We start from the raw sequence: 24,593 nt of genomic DNA, 5'->3' as shown, positions 1-24,593 counted from the left end.
CCAATTGGTCATAAAACATCTAAATGTTTTTTTTTTTAAATGTTATTTAGTTGGTTTTATCAGATTAGCGATTTTTACAAGAAAAAAAAGTAAAGAAAAAGAGGAACAAAAATAAAATGTAAAAAGTAGAAGTTGCACGAACTTGCAGAAAAAAAATAAGAAAAAAAATGTATTATTCTCAAGACATTTCTCAAGAAGTGCCATTTTTTATTCATTTAATAGTGTTACATATGAAAGAAAGAGCTCAAACACAGTCTCCTGTCACATGGTCGAGATGAATTTTGGGCAAGCTACTCCAAGACTTGAAGATAAGACCATGCTCACACTCCCTTTTATTCTCAGGCACAGTGATACTTTGCAAGGCTGAGTTCAAAGACAATTCGAATGGCAGACAGCAGGAGTGATGATGGGCTAATTAGCTGGGGAGGAATGGTCAAGCCCAACCCTCCAGCACCTGGGGTACCAGCTTGCATGCCGCTGGCAAGTGGAATATTCCAGAAGGGTACAAGCATGCCAAGCAATCATAGAGGGCCACATAGAAAAGAGCCCTATAGTTTGAAAGCCAATGAAATGTGTATTTCATGACAGCAATGATGACTTGCACTAGGGGTGGTCATAGCTGTCCACCTGACCTTAGAGATCTAATCATAATCCTATCCCCCTTAGAAAGTATACCTAGATGTTCCCCTTAAGCCTATGATGACTCCAAGTAGGTTTTCTTATTTTGACACTTAGTATGACATCACGTATTGTCATGACCGCTGCCTCCAAAGAGTCAGATCCAGCCCAACATCCTTGGAAGCAGGGTCACAACTTCCATTCCAGGCACCAGTCGGTCCCCACAGGGGCCTTTTGGACCTTGTCCTGGCGCCAGTGGCGCCAGGCTCATAAGGGAACCCAGTCCCGGCACAGGAAGCGCCGGGCTCATATTGAGAGGAATGGTGCTTGGGTGGACCTACCTGCTGCAGACCATGCTGCTCACTTACCTGTAGGATGATATCCTCATCCATTCCTGGCTGGAACTACTTTACCTTCTGGGTGTGGCCAGCACCACTCCCTGGGACTGGATACTGGAACTGTTCTGGAAGCTGGAACTTCTTTCTTGCCTGGGCGAGGCTGTGGAAGGAGACACCTAAGCACTCCAGTGGCCTATTTAAACCACACCCGATCAGTGCAACGTGCTTCGCGTTATTCTGCACTAGCAGCAGGACGCTCACCGTGTCAGCTCCAGAGAATCTTCAGCTTCTGCATCTGTGAACAAGAAATCTTCAGTCTTACCTCCCGGAAAACCAGTCTTCAGTCTTCAGCAGCGTCTGAAAGAGAACAAGGACACCAGGTTAGGACAAGGCAAAACCAGCGCTGACTTGCCTCGTCCATCGGTGCATTCCGAGGCCGCGTACCGCACTCTTCATACTCCGGCAACCCTGCGGAAACAAAGAACATTGGTTAGTGAACCTCCGTGATAATTTTGCTTACCTGTGCCACGTACGCCTCGATCTCCGCCAAGCGCTGTTTAACCGCACCTGCAAAAACAAGAAGGACATCATTAGGGGCACTGTACGCCATCACTACTCACGTGCCTTCTAGCTGTAATCTGCTTGCCCATACTCCGGCACGTACCTCGGCGTCCATCTCCAACGCCGGCTGCTACGGCTACCTGAAAAAGGGAAAAGAGACATTAAGAAGTGCATTTAACTTCGAATAACATTCTTTTGTTTACGTGCCTTCACGAGCTCCGGCATTCTTCTCGCTTACCTTATCTGCATACCAGACCTGCAAAGGCAAGAGACATTTAAGTGGACATATAAATAAAACTCCATATTCAAGCAATTACCGTTTGTGCGGCTAACGACGGCCTTGCTCCCCGACTTCATCCTCTGCAATCAAGAGGCTGGGCTATTAACCAGTGAAGCAACTGGCATTAGCGCCCCTGCAGAGACGCAGGATGGAGAGCTCCGCTTTCACCTATCTAAGGTGAGCACATTCTTTCTCCTACTTGCAGACACCACACCCTCCAGGTCAAAATTACGGTGAGGAGAGGGCCCATCCAGGGTGTTACCAGAGGCCTGCGCGTGACCCTAGAAGACACTGAAATCTCCCAGCCCGGACCTGCGCCTCCGAGGGATTCAGGTGAGCGCTACACGTATGATGAGTTTCTGCTATAAAAGTAATGTTTTTTATGAAATGCATTGAAATTATGCTATGAGACGTCCGTTGATGTCTGTTGTACTCCCTGTTTTAGACAATTGCAATGAAAACAGTTATGGTTTTGTCAACTTCCTGAGTCCGTCTTATTATTGGTGTGAGAGTAAGATCTGCATCCCCATTTAACCCATATAGCTCTACCTCGCATAAAAGGGCCTACGTTTTCAACCCTAAAAACAGGACAAATTCTCCCTCTACTAAAGAAACCCACTCTGGATGCCGACAACCTAGGTAACTATTGCCTCTTCACCCATCTTCGCTTCCTAGGTAAGATCATCAAGAAAGCAATAGCAGCACAACTGCAGCAACACTTAGACACCACAATCACCTCCAAACCTACCAATCCAGATTATACCCAGATGCAGCAGAGAGAAAAGCACCCAAACAGGTGGTCAATGATGCCCTCAGCATCCTTGATGACGGCCAACCTGCCTTATGGTTCTACAGAACCTCTCAGCCATTTGTGGACACAGTAGAACCACGAGGCACATATGGACACCCTACATTGGCGCATGGGGATCAGCAGCCTTGTCCTACACTAGTTCAAGCCCTACCTCACCAACCGCAAATAGTTTGTTCAGATGGACTCCTCCAGATCGCAAATGCAACCTGTCTCCTGTGAAGTCCCACAGGGATCCATCCTCTCCCCAGTGATCTTCAATCTATAAATAGAGCCGATGCGAGCCCTCTTAGCCACACACAACATCCCCATTCACCAATACGTTGACAATACACAGCTATATCTCAAGATCGACTCAAGCACGGACACCCACAGGCTCAAAACATGTCCCTTGCTGATCCAATCTTGGATGTGCAGTGTAGACATGAAGCTCAACCCCTCCAAGACCAAATTCCTACTCCTCACCAACAACACGGACACCCAGACATACAGACCTGGCTATCAACCATGAACTCTGAGAGCTTCACACCCAAGCTCACCTCCTGTGCCATGTCCCTCTGGTTCCACATAAACAAACACCTCTCCTTCAAGACACACATAGCTAAGAAAACTCAGACAGCTTGGTTTCAGCTCTCCCTCCTGTGAAAAGTCAAAGTTTTCTTCCCTCCGGACAGTTTTAGATATACCGTTCATGCACTCATCCTATCCCACCTGGATGGAGGCAATTCTCGAAGGCTTCCCGTCATCCTCCATTGTGCCTCTGAGAAGTGTCCTACATTCGGGGCATGCCCATCAAGGGTCTCTGCAGATATGACCACATCACCCCAGCCCTCATCGGCCTTCACGGACTACCACTGCAAGCACAAATCACCTTCAAGTCTTGCTGCATCATCTATAAGGCATTCACCCTCAAGTCACCAAGCTACCTTGCCGAGAAATTCTGCATCTCCAGTGTGCCAGGAAACGTTTAGACTTGAATTCTGCCTATGCAAAAAGGACAGGACCAGAGAACAAGTCTTCTCTGCCTCAAGACTATGGAACCTCCTCATTGTCGGTATAAGACTCACCCCCATGCTCCTACAATTCAGAAAAGAGCTCAAGACCCACCTCTTCATGGAGACACTCCTCCTCAACACCTAGACCATCATGTCACCCATCATGCCACCTAACTCGCTAAGTGCCGCCCATCCCTCTGCTCCCCACCACCAGCTGTACCCCTCCTCTGTCATTTATCCTACCACCTTCTGTATATCTGATCCATTTTTACCACTGAAAAGTGGTCCATTATGCATCTGTAATGTTGTACACCTCTGTAAAGCACTCATTTATGTATCTGTATTGGTGTATACCTCTGCGAAGTGCTGTGTTGCTTCTCAAAGCTAGGTCTGTACTCCATACATACAACAATAATAATAATAATAATACCCATATTCTTCATGCTGTTGTACCAAATATTGTGAGCTTCTAAGTGATGCACCTCTATGATGCTACTGAATATACTTCCCTGATTTTCAACATCCCTTTTTTGACCAGTCGCAAGGTCTCTATTAGGTGTTAATACATGTGTTGCACCTGTTTCATCCCCACTTTTTCTACTGCTATGCTCATAATGTTTCATCAGAGACAAAGAGGTTTAGCCTGCGGGCTGTAGCGCTAAATACATTTTAAAAAAATAAAAAGAGAGAGAGAGAAATAAACAAAAAATCCCTAACAGCAGTTTCTCTTTTGCGGTTCTGATTTGCTGATACTTCTAGTTGAAAAGATCCATTATTTCTCCAGCGCACAAGAGGGTGCAATGATTTGGTGAGAGTTCTCATGTCTTGGGCGATACTCAACTTAAGAGTCTGTGTTTTCCTTTGCGTTCTCCTGCTGCTGGTGGGTGGGGCTGTTGCTGGTGTTCCATCAGATGTCAGTGAGGAGCACCCACATGTACCATGACTGCAGTAGGGTTGCTGTATATCATTATGTAGGGGCTGGAGAACTTGGGTTCACTCCATTTCTTCTTGAATGTCTTTATATACATTTTCCTTAGAGGGTAGAGCAGTGACTTTGGTAGTGATGCAGGGTTGCTTGAGTTCGGTGTGGTCTGTAGGTGCACTTGTAGTGTAACCTGATAGTAGATAAATCTTGCACATGTCATTAAATACCTCAGGTACCCTGCAAAAACCTCCCCCAAAACTTCTGCACACCTATGGGCAGCTGTGAATGTTCAAACAGGGAAATGAGCTGTGTACATCCGCTGACCTGTAAGTACCTTATGTGGTGTCAGCTGGTCTGTGCCTGGCTGGTTGCTCAAACCAAAAAATGCCAGAGGCAGACAATGCAGCCAACTCTTCTTTAGAGTGTGGCAGATTTTGGCCAATGTGCTTCTCAATTAACCATTTAGTCTCTACACAACACTTTTGGCTTGAGGGTGGTATGATGAGCTGAGCTTGTTTTGTTGTGCCATGTAACTTGGTGATTACCCTAAACATCTGATTCGCTAAACGAGACCCATTGTCGAACCTTAGTGCATCACTGATGCCCCTCCTTGAGAATACCTCTCTAACCAGATATTTTGTCACAGATTTTGTATCGACATGGACACATTGAGAGAATGAACAGGCAACAAGACTCATCTCATGGAATGCTGCCTGTTTTGCGGCTGTATTTGCAGCAGCATTGCCCCTTGAGATTGGGTCTCTTCCTCTGGTGTTGACAGTGCACTTCACAATAGCCACTTTGGAGGGACACTTTAATACATCTATCAATCTGAATAATTGGACTGCATGTTGTAATTGGGCTCCATCCGACTTCCCGAACCCTCATCTGTGCCATTTGGACAATCCAGAATGGACTGTGGAGGGATATATACGCTGAGTTGGAGTAGATGGCTCAGGTGTAAAACTGCATCATTAGGATGGACATGGAATTGATCTGTATCAAATCAAAACACAATAATGGAATGTGCTTTGTGCTTTCTTTTTATTTTTCTTTCCTTTCTTTTTTATTTTTCCTTGGCTTTATTGTGTGGCACAATATTTAATATTGCCTCACCTTGAAATGCAATTGTATTGGATGCCCTGTGTTGATACATATAAACTATCACCAACAATGGTGGATACTTCAAACCAATGTTTGACACATGATGCCATATTTGTTTCGAATTGTTTTTTCTATGGATGTTTATTGTTCATTTATTTTGTTTAATGGTCATTTATACAGCACATATACACAAAAAGTATTTGTTGTATATGTCTTTTGGATTGGATTTATTCTTGGTTTTCGTAAATTCTATCATTTAATGCTGTATATATTACATATTTGTATTAATTGTTGCATTATATTGATGATTATGTGGGTTATTGACAAATTCAGCCTGGAAAAAAGACCTTGCAGGTTGAAACATGTCTGCAGAGCGTTTTAATTAAATATATACTGAATCCGTGCAGTGTGATAGTGCATGATTTCAATGTCAATGTATTCAAGGTCCAGGTGGGCCCAGGGATCCACTTGACACTAATGCCCGCAGCAGATTCTCTTTGTACTACAAACTAACAAGCACAGCAGGTTCAAGACCTAAGAGCCCTCCATTGTTTCAATTAGATGGTAACTTCATCAGACTTTAACATCTCAAGAGCTCCAATGGGTACTATGAGTTCTGCTGCCTGTGCTGAATAACATGCGCATAATCTTTTCTATATTATTATTTGACATTCCTCTTCTTGTCTCTTTGCATATCTCACTACTGCTGAATATTTGTTCCTCTGCCCATCTGTCTGATCGATTGTCGATGACCGATCCATGAAAAAATCTCTCCTGTGTTGAGAGCATCTTCGCTTACTTTGTTACCTTCCACAGATGTGCCCTCATAAACTGCACAATCAAGCACTTTATCTTGTGGCTGCACAGGCTTTGCCATACATTTCACTGGATTGACAACATGACACCTGACAATTTGGATAGAAGGTTTGGATAGTTTCACTTCATATCCTGTGGCTCTCGGTGTGGTGTGCATTGATTTGGACTTTTCCAGCATTGCAAACACAGCATTCTCCACAAATAGAGTGAATGAACATCCCATTGTAATTGTGGAAAATGTCTGCACTGCAAATGCAGCCGCTGCAAGAGCCTGTTCACATGGAAAAGGGCATTGCATTACTGGGTCTAGAAGGCAACTCTAATAGGCTAGGGTTTATGTCCCATGTTTGTGCTTTGAGTGTTGACTGCTGTCATTACCTGGCCATTTGAGTGTGAGAATAAATAGAATGGTTTGTTGTAATTTGGTGATGCCAATGCAGTGGAATTGGCAATTGCTAGTTTGAGGTCAATAAAGCAGTCTGTCATTTCATCTGTCCACTCACGAGAATCTTTGGTTTTCTGTGCCTCTTTCAGTGCCTGGAGTAGGGGATTGATGTATGTTGTGTATTCAAAGATCCATGATCTTAAATAATTATAGAAAACCAGAAACCTCTGCATCTCTTTCACCGTAGTTGGATGGGGTATATTGCAAACTTCTACTGCTCAACCTGGGGTACCTCTCTTCCCTTCAAAAGATAATATTTGTCCCAGATATACTACCTCCTTCTGGCAGTAGTGCACCCCTGTCTCCATGCGCCACATCTCCTGAATTCAATGAATGTAAAGTGCTAGGTCATCATCTGATTTCATCGTATATGCCAAGATCGATACTATTACTGTTTTGGCTGGGTTGGTGTCCCTCAGCGCCCTCCGCACATGGGCCCAACAGTTATTAAATGTAGCATCATTGTGTGCGTGACTTTCTAATGGTACGCGTGCATACCTTGCATTTTCACAAATCATATTGGTCTGCTCTCCTAATATTAAAGCAAGCAAGCTCTTCATATATCCCACTGCTAACGTAACTCCTATCATATGCTTCTCCAGGGCATGTATCCATTTCCCAGCTCCTGCTGTAAGTGAGGGCACTGCCTTCATTAAGTTGTTCCCATCTATTTTGGGCCAGGGCACATAATGTGCCCTCATGCCCTTCTGTAACTGGGGAAACTGCCTCCCTGTCTTCCTCTTCTGTGGTGTCCTCCCTCTGCTCTTCCCTTTTGCTACTGTCATCTGCCTAGGTCATGGTCTATGCTGCCTGCCCCTTGGCATCATTTCTCCCTGTTCCCCGCCTGTCTCTCACTCCTCCTCCTCTGGCTCCTCATCTCCTTCGGAGAAGAAGGTATCGTAATCTATGCTCTGGTGCCTTCCTTACTTGCCCAGCTTGCTCTCCTGATTTCCCCTCACAACAGGGACTCCCTCATCTGTCTCGATCTTAACATCTGCAATGAATGTGCTGTCCAATTTTTAGGAATATCTGACCCATCTTCCATGCCCCCCTATGTACCTCCATGCTACGGCTGCTAGTTCCTCCTCTGTCTTCTGTAATGCTGCTTCGAAGTCCCTGCATGCTCTGCTCCCTATCTTCATTATGAGTGGGTCTCATGTTTTGTTTTTAGATCCCCTGATGCGTTTGGTTTGGGGTCCCTTGTGGCTCATGCCGGGAATTTGTGTAGCCGGCAGCCAGTTGTATTGGGTATGTTCCAGCTATGGTACTGTGGCAGTCAATGGTACAGGCATCTGTGCATTTGCCTGGTTGGGACTCTCCTCTGAAAGGGTTGGGGCTGTATTCAGCATAGGTGCCTTAACCTCTTCCTTTCTACTATCATTGTGTGCTTTGTCAACCTCCTCATGTATTTTCCACAACTCTAGAATGCTTTTTCTAACCTTTAGCTGCTTGTCATTGTAAGTTGACAACAAATGCGTATACATGTGTTACATTATTAGCTTATTGTACGTGCCCTCCCCGGGACACGCAGTATGCATTTTTTCTTCTGTTCTCTGTACCCATTTATTGTTGTACTTCAAAATCGTCCCCCTGTACATCCGGAGCACCTTGCACATGTGCTCGATCGGCATGCTCATTTTTAATGACACTAACAATAGCACAATGACCAAAACAAAATCGTCACAACCAAGATTACCACTAACAATACCTCCAGGGGCCGCCCTTCCGGCGCCCATGCTCCTAAGCTACAATAAACCTCAGTTCCATTTCATAGTCCCAGGACCAGAGACTCATTGAAGCACGGCTGCAGTGTGTGACCCCTTGTCACACCTCTAAAACAGTTGTCTCCCAGGGGGGCAGAGAAAGCACCCAGAGTAAGGAGACAATGAAGGATGGGATGAAGCACTGCATTTAGGTTCCAGCAACCTGGAATACCTAGTCATGGAGCTAGCTGCAATGGGAATGTCCCAGGAGTTGTGGGTGCACAAGTTAGTTTCAGATTCGGCTTGTAGTTGCTTGGAGGCTTTGATTCAGAGAAGTAAGATCTGCAGGGGTACCAGAGCCATGTCTATGCAATGAATAAGGTAGATGTGACCTGTGTACATGGCCCATAGGAAGATAGCACCACAGCAGCAGCAACAGCAAAAGCAACAGCAACAAAGCAGATGAGAACCCAGCAAGGGTCATAAACAGCTCTTTGAAAACAAAGAGTCCAAATAGCAATAGGGATGATCACTCAAGGCAGGATGCCTGCAAGAGATGGCCCAGGACATCCCAAAAGAAGTAGGCAAAGGTGGACTTGCTGTACACCACTCAGGACTCCAGCCAGTCAATCGTGGCGCCCACCTCAGGGTAGCAGTAAGGAAAGGGGGCTTCCAGAGGGTACTAGGATTGCAGACATGCAGTATCGAGCAACACAGAACATAGGGAGGCAGCACAATAGCCATCAGTGCATTATTTTCAGAAAAGCCTGTACATAAGACTTCCTCACTAGGACAGCACTTAGCCTGTACAGATGGTCACATCAGCATCAGGAATCGTCAATTTCACCAGAGGAGCATCCAAGTAAGTTCCAATAGATCTAAGGATGGCAAAGGGTCTCTCACTGATATACATATTCACTCAAGGTCTGGCTAGGGCCTCCCAGAAACCCACAAGTATGCAAGATTGGAATTGCATTGGCCAGCCAATCAGGGCAGACCAGACAAACTTCCAAACACTCACGCACAGCACAAAATGGGGTTGCATTGGCATCCGGATTTCAGTAGAAGCCGCTTTGAATATGAACAAATCCAAAAACCACAGCAGACAGTAACATTTTTATGGTGACCCAAAAAGCTAGGCAACATTTTTTTGAATTCTGCACTATATAAAGCACGTACATCAGGTGTAGCAGATGCGAGTTGCAATAGACAATGAACAATTGTACGGTTGTTTTAAAAGCGGGCTCCTTTAATAAAATGAAAGAAATTAGCATCAGCCAAGCGAAATAGTAGTGCACACTTCAATTAAATAAGCATCTTGTTTTCAAATTCTGCATTAATACAAATGTGCAACTGATTGTGGCCAGAAAACTAAAACATGGTGTTGGGTGTCAAGGACATTGAAGCTGTTTACTTCTTTCCCTGGATGGGAATTATAACATGTTTTTGCTCAGGCCGTGGCAGATCTTCTCAGCCACCGAGCTGTAAAGCAAATTCCCTACGTAGGCATTTGTTCCATTTCTTTCAGCGAGTACACATCAACAACCACCAAATACATAATAAAAACAAGTCCAATTCAAAAAGGCAGAGGAGGTGAGATTCAAGACCAGCTCCCAGTAATGCTCCTTGATCCGAGCCGAGCATTCAAACCACGTCAGAACCAATGACTAATCATGAAACGCCCATAGTTTCGGGAGGATAGCTCAGAGGCCACGTGCACGCCTTGGGAGCAAGACGTCACGGAGCACCACAGGTTCGATTCCCGGGTCTGCAAAAGAAACCTCTGGGTATTATCACATCATATCATAGACGCATTGGTAACCGTTAACACATTATTATTGGGAATTTTGCACTCAGTTAAAACCTTGCACATACGTGTGCGTGGAAAGGTTTTCTTAGATTCTCTGTAGGCTTATCAGCAATGTGAAGAAAGAAATAAACCCACCAACGGTCACTCGCCGAGGAAGGGATCTCATATCTAGACAAAAGCAGATGCTATTTATGTCTGGTCCAATTCACTGTCCCCAGTGCATGTCTCATTATACCACTCCTTCATCACCTGGCATACACTCAGCCCATAACCATTGCATGTTATAAAGGCACCCTTTGTTGTAAGGGAAAAAGGACAGAGCCCCTTTAAGAGGGAGAGCTCGAGACTATGGGAGGGAGCGGGAAGCGGGAGGAAAGGGAGGGGCGACGGAAGAGGGAAATCAGTAAGAGCCTGGAGGAATAAAGGGAAGGTTGGAGAGGCAATGGCTCCTGTGTCTGTCATCCAGTGTGCGTGTGAATGGCCCACCTCAGCAGTATAACAACTGGCGACGAAGGGAAACGTCCCGCGCTGTGGAGAAAATGATGAAGGAAGAACCCCATGCGGAAGATAAAAGGGCCGGGGTGCCCAGCAGCAGTGGAGGCCCGTGCGCCCAGCAATAACAGAGGGCCCGTGCGCCCAGCAGTAACGGGGGCTTGTGTGCCCAGCTCGAGAGGGGCTCATGTGCCCAGCTGCAACGGGGAGCCCGAGAGCCCGCAGTGAGGACGGGCCCGTGAGTCCAGCAACCAAGCTTGGCCCGTGTGCCCTGCAAGGGCCTGTGTGCCTGGTGATGACGGTGGGCCCGTGTGCCCTGCAGAGCGGTGGGCCCGTGTGCCCTGCAGTAACAGTGGGCCCGTGTGCCCTGGAACCCCGGTGGGCCAGTGCGCCCAGCAGAGCGGCGGGCCCGTGTGCCCTGAAAGGAGCCCGTGTGCTCGGGAACAACGGTGGGCCGGCGCGCCCAGCAGGCAGAAGCTGGGCCCGTGCGCCCGCAAAAGAAGATAACGTGTGTGGAGCTCCGGAGGAGGGCCCGTATTCCCCGCAGTGAGAAGAGCCCAGGAAGGGGGCCCCAAAGAAGAGGAACGCAGTGATGGCCTAATGTAATGGCTGCCAAAGTAGGACGACGCAGCGGGTGCGTGTGACCCCGCCGCAGGAGCCAACCCCGTCAACGAGGAGAAGACCGCCGGACGCAGCCCAGCAGAAGGAGGAGCTGCGGGAGCCCACCCCGACAGAGGAGAAGACCGCCGGACGCAGTGCAGCAGAAGGAGGAGCTGTGGGAGGCCACCCCGACAGAGGAGAAGACCGCCGGACGCAGCCCAGCAGAAGGAGGAGCTGCGGGAGCCCACCCCGACAGAGGAGAAGACCGCCGGACGCAGCGCAGCAGAAGGAGGAGCTGCGGGAGCCCACCCCGACAGAGGAGAAGACCGCCGGACGCAGCCCAGCAGAAGGAGGAGCTGTGGGAGCCCACCCCGACAGAGGAGAAGACCGCCGGACGCAGCCCAGCAGAAGGAGGAGCTGCGGGAGCCCACCCCGACAGAGGAGAAGACCGCCAGACGCAGCCGACAGCAGAGAGGATCGCTGGCCAGCAGAGGATGATGCGGAAGCGGCCCCCAGCAGGAAGCGGAGCCGCCACCAGGAGCAGCCCCAACGGCGAGAGCGAGACGCCGCGAGGAGTGCGCAGCGGCTGCAGGTACTAAACCCCGCGTCTCCCGCGCAGTGACAGTCAAAAAAAAAAAAATAACACCACCAAAACAAACAAGGGAATCCCCGTGTCTCCCACACAGTGACATTTGGGAAAGGAAAGGGGAAACCCTGTGTCTCCCACAAGTGACACTCAAAAAAAAATAAATATATATAGCTAAAACAAACAAAGGAAACCCAGTGTCTCCCACAAGTGACATTGAAAACTAAAATAATACAAGCCACAACGTATGGCCCAGCGGCATTGACCCCGTGTCTCCCACCCAGTGACATTAGAAAACGTAAAAGGAAATAAGAATGGGCATGATGCGTGACAGCAGGAATAAAGGCCAAACACTACGACTCAACTGCAATATATGAACAATAAGAGGCAAAGAATAACACGGCTGGCCATACCCTACCAAACCAGCAGGCAGAAGTACCTATAAGGAATGGACGCATCATGGCACACTAAACAAGTGACCACAGTGCCCCATGACACCTAAGCAGCTACAGCATACACAGGGGCGCCACCACGTCGGATCCGGATGCGGCAGACCTCAATGCCCAGCCACCACAACTAGAGCCAGCACACAAAGGGGCACCCGGCACCCTGCTAACACCCCGGCTGCCCCGACCAACGCAAAGGTCGCGTGGAGGTAGTGATAGTGAAGAGGGGCGTCGCACTAATGGAAAATTAATGGTGACCACCCACCGCCACAACTTCACCAACACCACCACAAGGACACGCACAAGACAAAGAGAAGACAGATATTGGAAAGCTGCCCAAACTCATGCGTACCAGCAGCAGAGAAGACCCGTACCAGACAGGACCGGCAACAGCGAAAGTAAAAGAAACACCACCCATACAAACCAAAGGACCAAAACACAGCGATCTGCCGCCAAAGACCGCACGCAAGTGCACCGCAAATCCATACCCGAACTAAACACTGGCAACCATGACCGACCTAGAGCAAGCAGACGCCGACGCAAGTGCGCAAGCCCTAGCAGACCTGGGCCCCACGTCATATGCCACCGTCATGAGACGGCCCAACCCATTCGCCTTGATCCAGCACCACGACCATGGAACAAGATGGGAGGAATGGGTCGAAGAATTTGAGGACTTTCTAGGTGCAATTGGGAACAAAGACCCGCCGAACAAACGCAGCATATTTAGGAATTTGGTAGGAAAAGAGGTAAAGGACATCATCAAGACAATGCCTGCCACAGACAAAACCACGTACCAACGTCTCCTCGATGCAATAAACGACAGACTCATAGTAGGATCCAACAAAGACTACGAACGCCTTGCATTCAACAAACAAAGGCAACGTTCACACGAATCAATTGGAGAGTTCGTCATACGTCTCCAGCAGAAGATAGGAGACTGCGACTTCGCCAACTTCAATGATGAAGAAGCTATAAGACTAAGGATCATAGAAGGGTGCACCTCGTCAACATTCAGGAAACACCTTCTCATAAAGCCCCTACCCCTAGCGAAAATACTGAATATGGCAAAAACATACGAGAGAGTTGACGCACAGGCAGGCGCCATTGAGAGGAAAGTTGAACGCGACACCATCGCGGCCCTCACGGAAAAGCAATCGCAACACTCCGAGCCCACTCCACCCTGGAGAAGGAAGAAACAGAGAAGACACTGGCAAGAAAGCCCGAGCAAAGAGCAATGCCACGGGCGAGGGTGGAATAACACCCACAGACAACCATACCCAGCTCTTAGACGAATATGCTGGCGCTGTGGCCAGGAAGGTCACTTTCAAGGAATGTGCACAACTGGACCACCCACATCTCGGCATGCCAACCCACACCCCAAGAAAGATGCCCGGGTACACCTAGAGCACGGTTAGACATCAGGAAAGACATCAAGGACATGACCACCAGCCCACCCAGAGGTTTCGGGCATGCACACCACCTCTACCCTGAGTTAGCCCACCACAAAGGGGACGGACCGGCACTTGGCACACAAACCCCACCCGTTCTGCAAGAGGACTATGAGCTTCGCAATTGCCCAGTACCCTTTGAAATATCGTACGGGGGGGGAAATGGAAGTCACAGGAAACGTCAGTACAAGGCAACAGTACTAGACAAGGGCGGAAGAATACCCCCTAGACAAACCCCAAGACCATGCCATCCAATGGACGACGGCACAGACAGAACAGCCTAAAGGACGGTCACAACGTGACCCAACCCAAGGAGACCGCAGAGTGCCGGACACCATCCGCACAATACCGAGTCCCGCCAGAGGACACAGCCGTCTCAGTAACCGGACAGCACTACAGCACGCACTCATCAGCGTCCACTATAGATCATTCAAAGTAACCCACAAGAAGAACCACGTGCCCGAGCAAGATGCGGGAGAGACAAGCAAAGCCAAAGGACAGACGAACAGCGCAGATCCCATCCTAGCGACAAGGGACAAAGAACAAGTGACAAATACGACGAGGAACTACAGCAATATGATGCCAAATTACTCCCTCCTCCACGAGTTATACTTTGAAGAGCATGAACCAACGGAAAGGGAGGTGATCGAGATGGAGAAAAAAGAGAGAGAGGAGACTCATGAAACACCGCAACGAGAGAGGGCAGAGGAGAGCCACGAGCAACCAAGTAGACCCCATCGGACCACAAAGAGACCCCAACAGCTCATCGAGCAAATGTAACCTCGGAAGTCTCATGTTAAGCAAGGGGGAGGTGTTGTAAGGGAAAAAGGACAGTGCCCCTTTAAGAGGGAGAGCTCGAGACTATGGGAGGGAGCGGGAAGCGGGAGGAAAGGGAGGGGCGACGGAAGAGAGAAATCAGTAAGAGCCTGGAGGAATAAAGGGAAGGTTGGAGAGGCAATGGCTCCTGTGTCTGTCATCCAGTGTGCGTGTGAATGGCCCAGCTCAGCAGTATAACACCCTTCCGCAGGAACTGTCTCTCTCATCTGTACAAATACGTTATGAAGTCATTTCTGTTAGCATGGACATCTGTATTGTTTAATAGATTCCAAATAAAAATACAAAATGAAAGTGGCGGCTATTTTGCAAAATCCCTTGACTGGCTTGTAAGGGTTGCCCGAGCAGCCAAGTGTGTTACAGATCAACAGGAGATCCCAATGGGAGTAATTAATAGCTGCCAGAGTGTGAACATTAAATGAAGGGATAACTTAAAAAAAAGCTAGTACAGTGGTGCCATGTTTTTTTTCTTTACTTCCTCTTTCATATGCAGCATTTGACTTGAACGTTTTGGAGCATTGGGATGATAGTAGCTAATGCCTGCACAATTCAGGCATTCTTACGAATTATGTACTGTGACGGAGGTTAATTAGTACCTGAAATACAATTTGTACTTGCTGGGATTTGCGGATGCAGTTGCGGGCTGCTCAGAATGCGGTAAGCCTACTTGTAAATTATCAGAGCAGCAGAACAGCTGGTTCATGATTATTTTTAGAACAATGGACCAATCGGGATGAGCTCCCTTTACCTCTGAATTCTCCTTTACCGGGAAGCGGATTGACAAAGGAGCCTTTCCGCTGGGATCAGAGGCTTTTCGTTCTGCGTTTGCCAGGTGTTCCAGCTCCAGAACAAGAGCAAGTGGTAGGGGGCCTTTAGATGACTCTGCTATTACCCCTATGTGTGATTTTACTGGACGCGAGGATGAGTTCGTTTGAGCCTGCATCAACAAAGCAGCTAAGTATGTCAAGCCCTTTAGAAGGTGTTCAATCTATTTTAATTAGGTAATTTCTCTCAATATATCTTAATATAGGACATATGTATTAATATGTCTTTACGAATTTCACGTTTTGTGTGATTTTTATCAATTGCTCAGAGGATAGAACCTATAAACTGTTACATCGTTTTGCCTCTCCCAAGAAACATTATTCTGAGTGCAGCATCGAAGTATTTCAGGAAGTTGAAATCCAAGAGTATTGCCATGTTAATTTGCATTATAAAGTGTTGATTACTTCAAGGACAGGGTAAACTAAATAACAAAATATAAGATTTTAAATTGAATACCAAAATTATTTTACATATGTCCTCTTGCTTATATAACTTTTTAATGGTAAAATCAAACTTCTCTTTAAATACCCATGATTTGAATACTTTATCACCAACTCACCTAAAACAGTGACTAATCAACTATCAACTATGCATCTATAGCAATTGGTGATGGGAATGGTGTACTTGGCGGGGTATACCCCAGATGCAATCTTTTGCAAAAAGAAACCTGGTTACAAATGCATCCCCAATGCAGATTCTCTGGAGGGGTCACCTTACAATAACATTTGTGATCCAACCTCCCAAAAACTCCTTCAATTCAGAAAAGAAACTGGAAATACACTAACACCATGCAGCTAAACACCAGACTGAAATCCACTAGACCACTGACTACATTGAAGAAAGAAATGAGGAAATCCAAAAATGGATTACAAACACACAAGAGGATAGTGCACTGAGAAATACTTTCTCCCCCCTCTGTAAAGTAAACAACTGCAGTATGGTTCTCACTCCACCTCTTAGCACTAAAGAAAATTAACAGGAAACTGGAACAAGAATGAGGAAAAACTATCACCAACAGACCAAAGGCAGATGATTCTATAGAAAGTAAAAATCCTATACTACACTGACCGTATCGCAAATTCAAGGAACACCCAGAAGATGTTCAGCCTCATCACCGAGCTAAGAAACAAGACAGCTTGCAACAGTACACCCACATCCTCACAAAAACTGTGCGATGACTTAGCAAACCATTTAAAAAAAACATAATCACAAGCATTCAGCAAGCCATCAAGAATATGCAGGTGAAAACACACACTAAGAAAAACCCTCAGTAGGGGTTTGGGAAAGTTGGACCTCACTTGGACAAGGTGGGGTCATTATGAGTTCAATGGTAGCCGTGCCAGTAAATACCGACATGGCTTGCGCCGGGATAATTCTTTTTTCGGTGCCTGGCAATGGGGACTTTACCGGGGCATTACAGCCCCGGCGGTCCCGGTAATTCCTCATTGCCAGGTGCTGGAAAATATTACTCCCCATTCCCATTTGAGTCCCATTGGATTCAATGGGAATGGGGAGGACGGATGCAGCTGCACCATTCGTGAATGGTGCCGTGCATCTGTCAAGGTCTGCAAGCGGGTGTCGTTCCGCCCGCATGGTCAGATCTGGTGGGCGAAAAGGCACCCGCTCGCAGAACTCGTAGCTTACTCGTAGTTTTTTCTGGACGGGCAACCTTATAATGAGGCCCAAGGACTTCCATTACCATGTGGAACTCCCTATGAAGGAAACAATATCTGCATACATGTGAATTCAAGAAAACAATATGTTCTTCCATCATGGGACTCAAAACAACGTTGATGTCAGGTACAGACATTTGGCTTAAGCGAATGCTGGATACCAGGAGGATATGGCATCTGATCCCATCCAAAACATGCCCCCTTTTGGTCACAGGTTTCAGATAAGAAGGACGTCTGCCTTGAATGGAGAAGAAGACTTCTGCAGAGGCAAACATATGGTGTACGCACACCATGCAAAGGTGTGGCTACTCTTCCCAGCAGAACCAGCTGTTACAGAGAACGGCATTGGCAAAGGAGAGAGACACCACTGAGTAGGCAATGAACCGCAATACCGCGTTGAGACCAGGACCATGAAAACATGCCCCTGTTTGGAGGCATGACCACCCGGAGGGTGCAGTGGGTGGTGAGCCCAAGCAACGACATTGAGCCCAGCCCGCAACTGAGGGACAACTCCTCCGATCACAACAGTGAAGGAGCTGGCCAGGAATGAAATGCTGTCAATACTCAGGAGAATGCCAGATAGCGAAAGAAGGCGAGAAGTCGAGCTTGTGGAAACCACCTCAGCAGAGTGAGCTCTAGATCAGAGAAGGTACACAGGGTGCTCAAGGTGGAGAGAGAGACAAGAGGGGAGGAGTGGAAGTGGAAAGGATTACCCCCACCCCAGGTCCAAGGCCCTAAGGAAAAATTACATTTTCTTAAAGAGAACAATTGTGAAAGAGCAGAAGGCCCAGTTATAATAATAAATCAAACGGAGTATGGTGAAAGGCCAGAAGACCTGACTATAATAACAAATCAAACAAAGAATAGACACTATGCCAAACCAGATACAGAGTTTCTGAGAGGGAGTTATCAGCAACACTGGAAGATGAAGCCCAAGGAAAAGGAACAATCCCCTAAAGAGGACACTTGTGAAAGGACAGAAGGCCCAGTTACAATAACGAATCAAACGGATTATAGACATTACACCAAACCAAGAGAAGGGTATCTAGAAGGGGGTTATCAACAACCCTGGGAGATAAATAAGTGTTTGAGATTAGGGTATCCAGTCAATCCTGAAGAATACAACTAGAAAAAGTTGAGGAGAAAGTCTGTGACAAGCTAAGAGTGAACTATATGAAGAGAGACAACACCAGATGGTGGAAAGGGATTAAGGATCTATCCATTTATGTACACCAAATTATAACTTTAATATTTTCTGGAACTTGGGACTTTGTGGGTGTTTGGAGAAACATATTTTTTTGTTGTGTACTCTTTTTGGATGCAGACAATAATTAGGAAAGTCAAGAAGAGCTATCTCACAGACTGAGGAGAAGTCAAGATTACACAAACTCTAGAAGCTGGTTACACTGCTTAATTTAAGATGGGTTTATTTTAGTGCTAGAACCAGATAGAAGCTAGGTTTGGAAGGAAGACTTAATGTATTGTTTTGACGAGCACTGTAGAATCATTTTGAAGTAGGGGAATATCCCTTTAGCCATAGGGATAGAAAGGAATTTCTTTAATTTAATATTAATAAATCGTATTGAATACAATGTGTTCCCGCCAGAGTCCTTCTTCTGGTTCGCTACATCCCATAACTAGCCAACTCCAGAACCAACCACAAGACTACACTACCAATTTTGACAGAAACATTCATCAACCTAGTGAATGAAAGTAAAAGAGCAGGCTCACCACTAGGTCCTTGCACACCAAACATATATAAGTCTAGGCACATTCAAAAAACACCTGCAGAATACCTTTTCAACCTCTAACCATTCACTAGCAGCAGGAAATGTACTGATCAGCTTCAAATAGCCATACATAAAACCACTCCTTGAAAACCACTCAGGGAAACACAGAAGACCTAATCAACTGCCTACCATTATCTAACATCCCGTACCCAGCGAAACTCCTAGAAAGGTACTTTTACGAACAAATCCTGGAACATGTAGGAACCAATTGCATCCTAGACAAGTTGGTTTCAGACTCAACAGAGGAACCAAAAATGTGCTACTCTCCATCTGTGATGCCCTAAAAAGAAATGCGGACTCCAACATCACCTCAGTGCTAATACTATTACACCTATCAGTAGCCTAGGCAGCCCACCACAAAACCCTAATCAAAAGACTCACAGAAATAGAAATTGGCAACAAGGCTTAACTATGGTTAGAATTCTTCCTGAGAGAAAGAACAGAAACAACGTCACTCTCCCCCTTCAACTTAGTACCACACACAACAGCCTGCAGAGTTCCACATGGTTCCTCACTTTTGCCAGTACTTACCAATTGAAAAAGGCTTTTGCAAATCAGACCCATTGACTCACCTGCTACATCTATGTAGGTGACACAAACATCATCTATAAAATCAACACTAATTGAGAATCATGCCAAACCCTTATCAACGTCCTCACAGAAATAAATGAATGGATGAGCACCAATAGCCTTAAACGTAACCCTTACAAAACAGAAATCATGATTACACCCAACAGCCTGTCGACCACAACTGTCCAAAGTAGTTAAACCTTAGAATATTAATAGGCAATGATTTAACATTCAAACCACCAGTCAGCAAAGTAATGAAAAAGTGTTTCAACCTACATATAATCAAGCCGATACTACCATTCCTCACCTTCCCACACAGAACATTCACCGTTATCTCCCTCATCATGACAAGAATAGATTATGACAACTATGCCAACAGCATCTATCTTGGAATGCTGGATTACCTCAGAAAAAAACTACAGGGAATACTCAACGGAGCACCAAGACTACTGCTCAGTCTCACTAAGAGGGAACAACATCACACCAGCACTGAGAACCCTACACTGGCTACCAGTCAAAAATAATTTTATTCAAAATGATGCATAACCCACAGAGCAATCCACGGACCAGGAACAGCATTCATACAGTAAAAAATCTCCATCTATAAACCAAACCGAACATTGAGGCCCAGCAATGACATTCGCCTCAAACTAAAGCAATATTTGCAGTGGAAATATGGTGGATCAGCATTCACCTGCATCTCAGCAATATGTTGCCATTAAAGAGAAACACATACCATTAAAGAGAAACAGCCAACCACAACACAAGGAGAGACACCCAAACCCCAAACAACCAAAACCTAATGAACAGAAACCTGAGATACCCCAATGAAATATAGCTTTCTAATACAATCTAGCATACAGGGAAATGAACCCAGCCAAACCAACATAACCATAGCAGAGAAGCACACAGAGCAATCTCATCACCAAACGTACTAAAAATGTTCAGTATCCTACATACTCACCCACCCTCAACCACCAAACAAAACACACACATATATTTACCACAGCTGAAACTTGAAACTACCACAAACTACATGATCTCTGCACACTTTACCCAACACATTACTGAAAACTTAAGCACAGACAGGCAAACCGACCCATACACACTCATACACCAAAACAGTGCCAAACCCTTAACAGCTAAAAGCAAACCCAGAACACAGTGACACTTTTTTTCCAAATTGAAGCTACCAACAGCACAACAAAGCTCTCTTGCCCTTTCCCTCTCCATCCCTCTAACTAACCCTCCTGATCCCTCCTTCCTTTTCAGATCCACCAGAGCGCCTGAAGACCATGAAAATGGTAGCAGTGCCTGGTATAAGTCACAATAACATAACAATAATTGCCATGTTCTGGGATGAGAAATTCACAAGGAAGAAGATGAATGGTCTTCCCAGATATGACATGTACAATACTTGATCACAGATCCACTTGTTCATCTTTAGTAGTGTGTGGCCATATACATTTCTAATAATTGTGCACATTTAATCCCTTTTTCATCTGCCCTGAGGCATCCCCGAAGCATTCCAACCCACTTTGACGTCCCTTCTGCTGATGGCTCCTGGGTGACTGCTACTGTTATCTTGCTACACTGCGATTCTCCCATGGCCAAACCCTCCGAGGTATTACCCACTGCTATCGTTCCCCACCATAACTTGCTCTTTGATAACTGCTACTTTTTGCCACACTATGATGTAGGACCAGACGCCAAAGCGCTATGGTTTCAGGGATACCAACCAAATTCCAGGGAGCTTCAGGATTTCTCAAACGTATCCTACCTAAGGTGCAACAACACAATGTTGATGCAAATTCATGGAATAGACTCTCCAAATGCCCATTGGTGCCTCTATGGACCACTGCCCGGGGACCCACTAACATGATCACATTCTTTCTTCCAGAGTTTAATTGAACACCCCGCCAAATACGCACCAAACATCAGAATTCTATATGTCTCCAATATTACAGTGACAAACAGCACATCCTAGTACTACGGGATTACAACGCTCCCCCCTGAATACAGGTATGATATATGATATGTCATTTATAACGTGCCTGTACACAAGTGTTTCTAGGCGTGGCAAGACAAGGGAGAGAAGACAGGAGGAGGACAAGAGAAATGATCTTACTGGGACTTGTGTCATTCAGATCGTGCAAGTGCAACAATGCAAAGTGCAGGGGGAAGGGAAGTGGGAAGAGCCAGGGAGAGGGAAGGGGAAAGTGCAGTCAGGGCAGCATTGCTCTACGTAAGGGCAGCCAGTGCAGTGCAGCTCTGGGTAAGTGCAAGGGTGCAGGGAACTGTAGGGTTACAGTTAAAGCTCATAAGTGCACGGTAGGGCCTGAAGCAGTGCAGGGGAGACTGATCATGGAGGAGCCCAGTACCCAGCGAGACTCTGAGGGTAACCAAGCAACAAGTCGGAGCAGCCAAGACAGGTAGGTCAGCAGTACAGAGACAGAGAGAGAAAGCAGAGGAGAAAAGGAAGGTCTTGAGGTGCTTCCAGTACTTCAGGAGGTGCAGCTCAATTTTGAGAGGGGCTGGGAGGCCATTCCAGAGGGAGGCATCTGCAGAGGAGCATTAAGGCAGAGATCGTTGGAGGCACACCAATCCTGAATCACGGATGGACAGTCAGGAATGAATGCAAGAGGAGAGGAGGCCACTGGCGTAACAGGGGCCCCGCAACCCCCGCGGTGCGAGGGGACCCGCCAGCACATGTCCTGGGAGGGGGCCCCACTGGAGGAAAACATTTTTTTTTCTTCAAAAAAATATCTTTTTTTTCTTTTTTAATTTACTCTGCATTCATAAAGAAATGATTTCTGTAACAGAAATCACTTCTTTATGAAGGCAAAGAGACTACAAAAAAAACATTCTGGCTGGAGGTCTCCATGTCATGGGGTGAGGGGAGCCCTATGACTTCAAAAAGAAATAGTTTATTTTTGAGGTCACTCTGCCTTCACAAAGAAATTATTTCTGTTATGGTTCGCTGCTTAACGGAAATAATTTCTTTATGAAGTCAGAGTGACTTCAAAAAGAAACAATGGGCCTCATTACGGGTTTGGCGGTAACCGTGCCGGTGCTAGCGGCAGGTTGCCGCCAGACCCGTAATAATTTACTGGTGCCCGACATCCCGGTAACACCGGGTGATTACAACTCCGGTGGTCCGGGAAGTCAAGCGCCGGCAAATGGTAAGTCCCCGTTTCCAATGGACTCTATGGGAATGGGGACCACAAAAGCACTGGCACATTAATAATGGTGCTGGTGCTTCTGTGAAAACTCTGTGGGTGGGTGCCGTTCTGCCCGGCAGGTCTGACCTGCCAGGCGGGACGGCAACAGCCCGCAGAGCTGAATTATGCCGGTCCGGAAACAACAGTGCCGGTAAACTTACCGCCACCATTGTTTCCAGACTGGCATAGTTGTAATGAGGCCCAATTTCTTTTTGAAGTATTAGGGCTTCCCTCAACCCCATGACATGTGCATGTGGGAGTGTGTGGTGAAAGGGTGCACACTTAAATGTACGGGTGGCTGCCTGAGCGAGCCTGTATGGGGAAAGGGTGCACACTTAAATGTATAGGTGGCTGACTGTGTGAGTGTATGGTGAAAGGGTGCACACTTAAAGGTATTGGTGGGTGGCGGGGTGTGTGTGCCTGTATGGTGAAAGGGTGCACACTTAAATGTACGGGTGGCTACCTGGGTGTGCCTGTATGGTGAAAAGGTGCACACTTAAATGTATGGATGGCTGCCTGGGTGTGCCTGTATGGTGAAAGAATGCACACTTAAATGTATGGATGACTGGGTGTGCGTGTGTTTATATGGTGAATGGTGTGTGTGCTTGCGTTCAGGGGCGCAACAAAACTACATTTCAGGGGATAACCCTTCAAATGTGGGAGAGGCGCTAATGTCTTTTGCGGTGGAGGAGAGACAAACTTATTTGTTTGGGGGCATCTCATTTCTTTATGCATTTTAATGAGACTATTCTTGTGCAGCTTCAATGTTACAAGCAGTTAACTCTCTCCTTTAAGGTTGAAAGCACCCACTTATGGACTGCTGTGAGAATGAGTGGTCTTCTGTTCCCCCTCTAACCTTCCAATGACTCCCCTGGCATGCATGTATTAAACCCACATCACGATTTCAATTGCCTAAAAAATGTGCCATTTGAATGCAGGTACTAATAGGGAAATGCTTTATGTTAGTAATTGCTGGGCTCTTGTTAACAGCGAAACCCAGGTGCCATTTAACATCTGTGTCCTGTTCTGTCTGGCAACTGCTCTGAAGGTCAGTCAGGTTGAGTCAACATAGCCCAAAATTTCAGGGTGGGGGGAGTGCTGAATCCCAGTCAACTCAATGGTGTTGCACCAATACGTGTGTTTAATGCCTTGATTACTCATTACTCCTAGCCCTATTCTTCCTCGTCCCAGTGTGTATGAGACAGTACTTGTGTATAAGGTATGCTGCCTCATACACAAGTACTTGGGTGAGGTAGAGGTACATGGAGGTAATGCCTGACTAAGCTACCTGTAATCTTCATTACTCCTAGTCCCACTCTTTCTCATCCCAGTACTTAACCTATGAGGCAAAGAGCCTCATATGTAAGCTCTGGGACAAGGAAGAGGGATGTGAAGGTAATTATAGACCCAGGAGCGGATTTTGGAGGATGGGGCAGGGTTGGGAGGGAGAGGGGATGTGTGGGGGGCAGGATTGTGGAACAAATCATAATGGCTGTCCATGTCCAGACTAAGCAGGCATGATATTTGGTATTAGTGGCTTGAGAGGCATTTCGGTGCATACAGTCTAGTCATTCCTCAGTTTGGTATGACTTTATTTTAACTGGGCATTTCTGATAAAGCAGTCCTGCTAAGTGAATTACCTGGCTAGACTGCCATTTGTGTGCTGCCAGTCTAGCCATTTCTTACTGCAGCATTGTATATTTTT

General features: G+C 46.5%; 1 long non-coding RNA gene across 1 annotated transcript in view; it reads right to left on the bottom strand.

Annotated features, from left to right (window-relative positions):
• Window positions 1–9,770: 9,770 nt before the first annotated feature.
• Window positions 9,771–24,593, bottom strand: part of LOC138525558 (uncharacterized) — an 89,519-nt gene continuing 74,696 nt past the window's right edge. Inside the window, exon 3 of the long non-coding RNA XR_011283356.1 lies at window positions 9,771–10,361. This is a non-coding gene — a long non-coding RNA (uncharacterized lncRNA). The remainder of the gene's footprint in view (window positions 10,362–24,593) is intronic.

This window comes from Ambystoma mexicanum, chromosome 7p (genome assembly GCF_040938575.1).
Source record: "Ambystoma mexicanum isolate Mex_15411 chromosome 7p, UKY_AmexF1_1, whole genome shotgun sequence".
Taxonomy (NCBI): domain Eukaryota; kingdom Metazoa; phylum Chordata; class Amphibia; order Caudata; family Ambystomatidae; genus Ambystoma; species Ambystoma mexicanum.
This window is presented reverse-complemented; position numbering and strand designations above follow the sequence as displayed.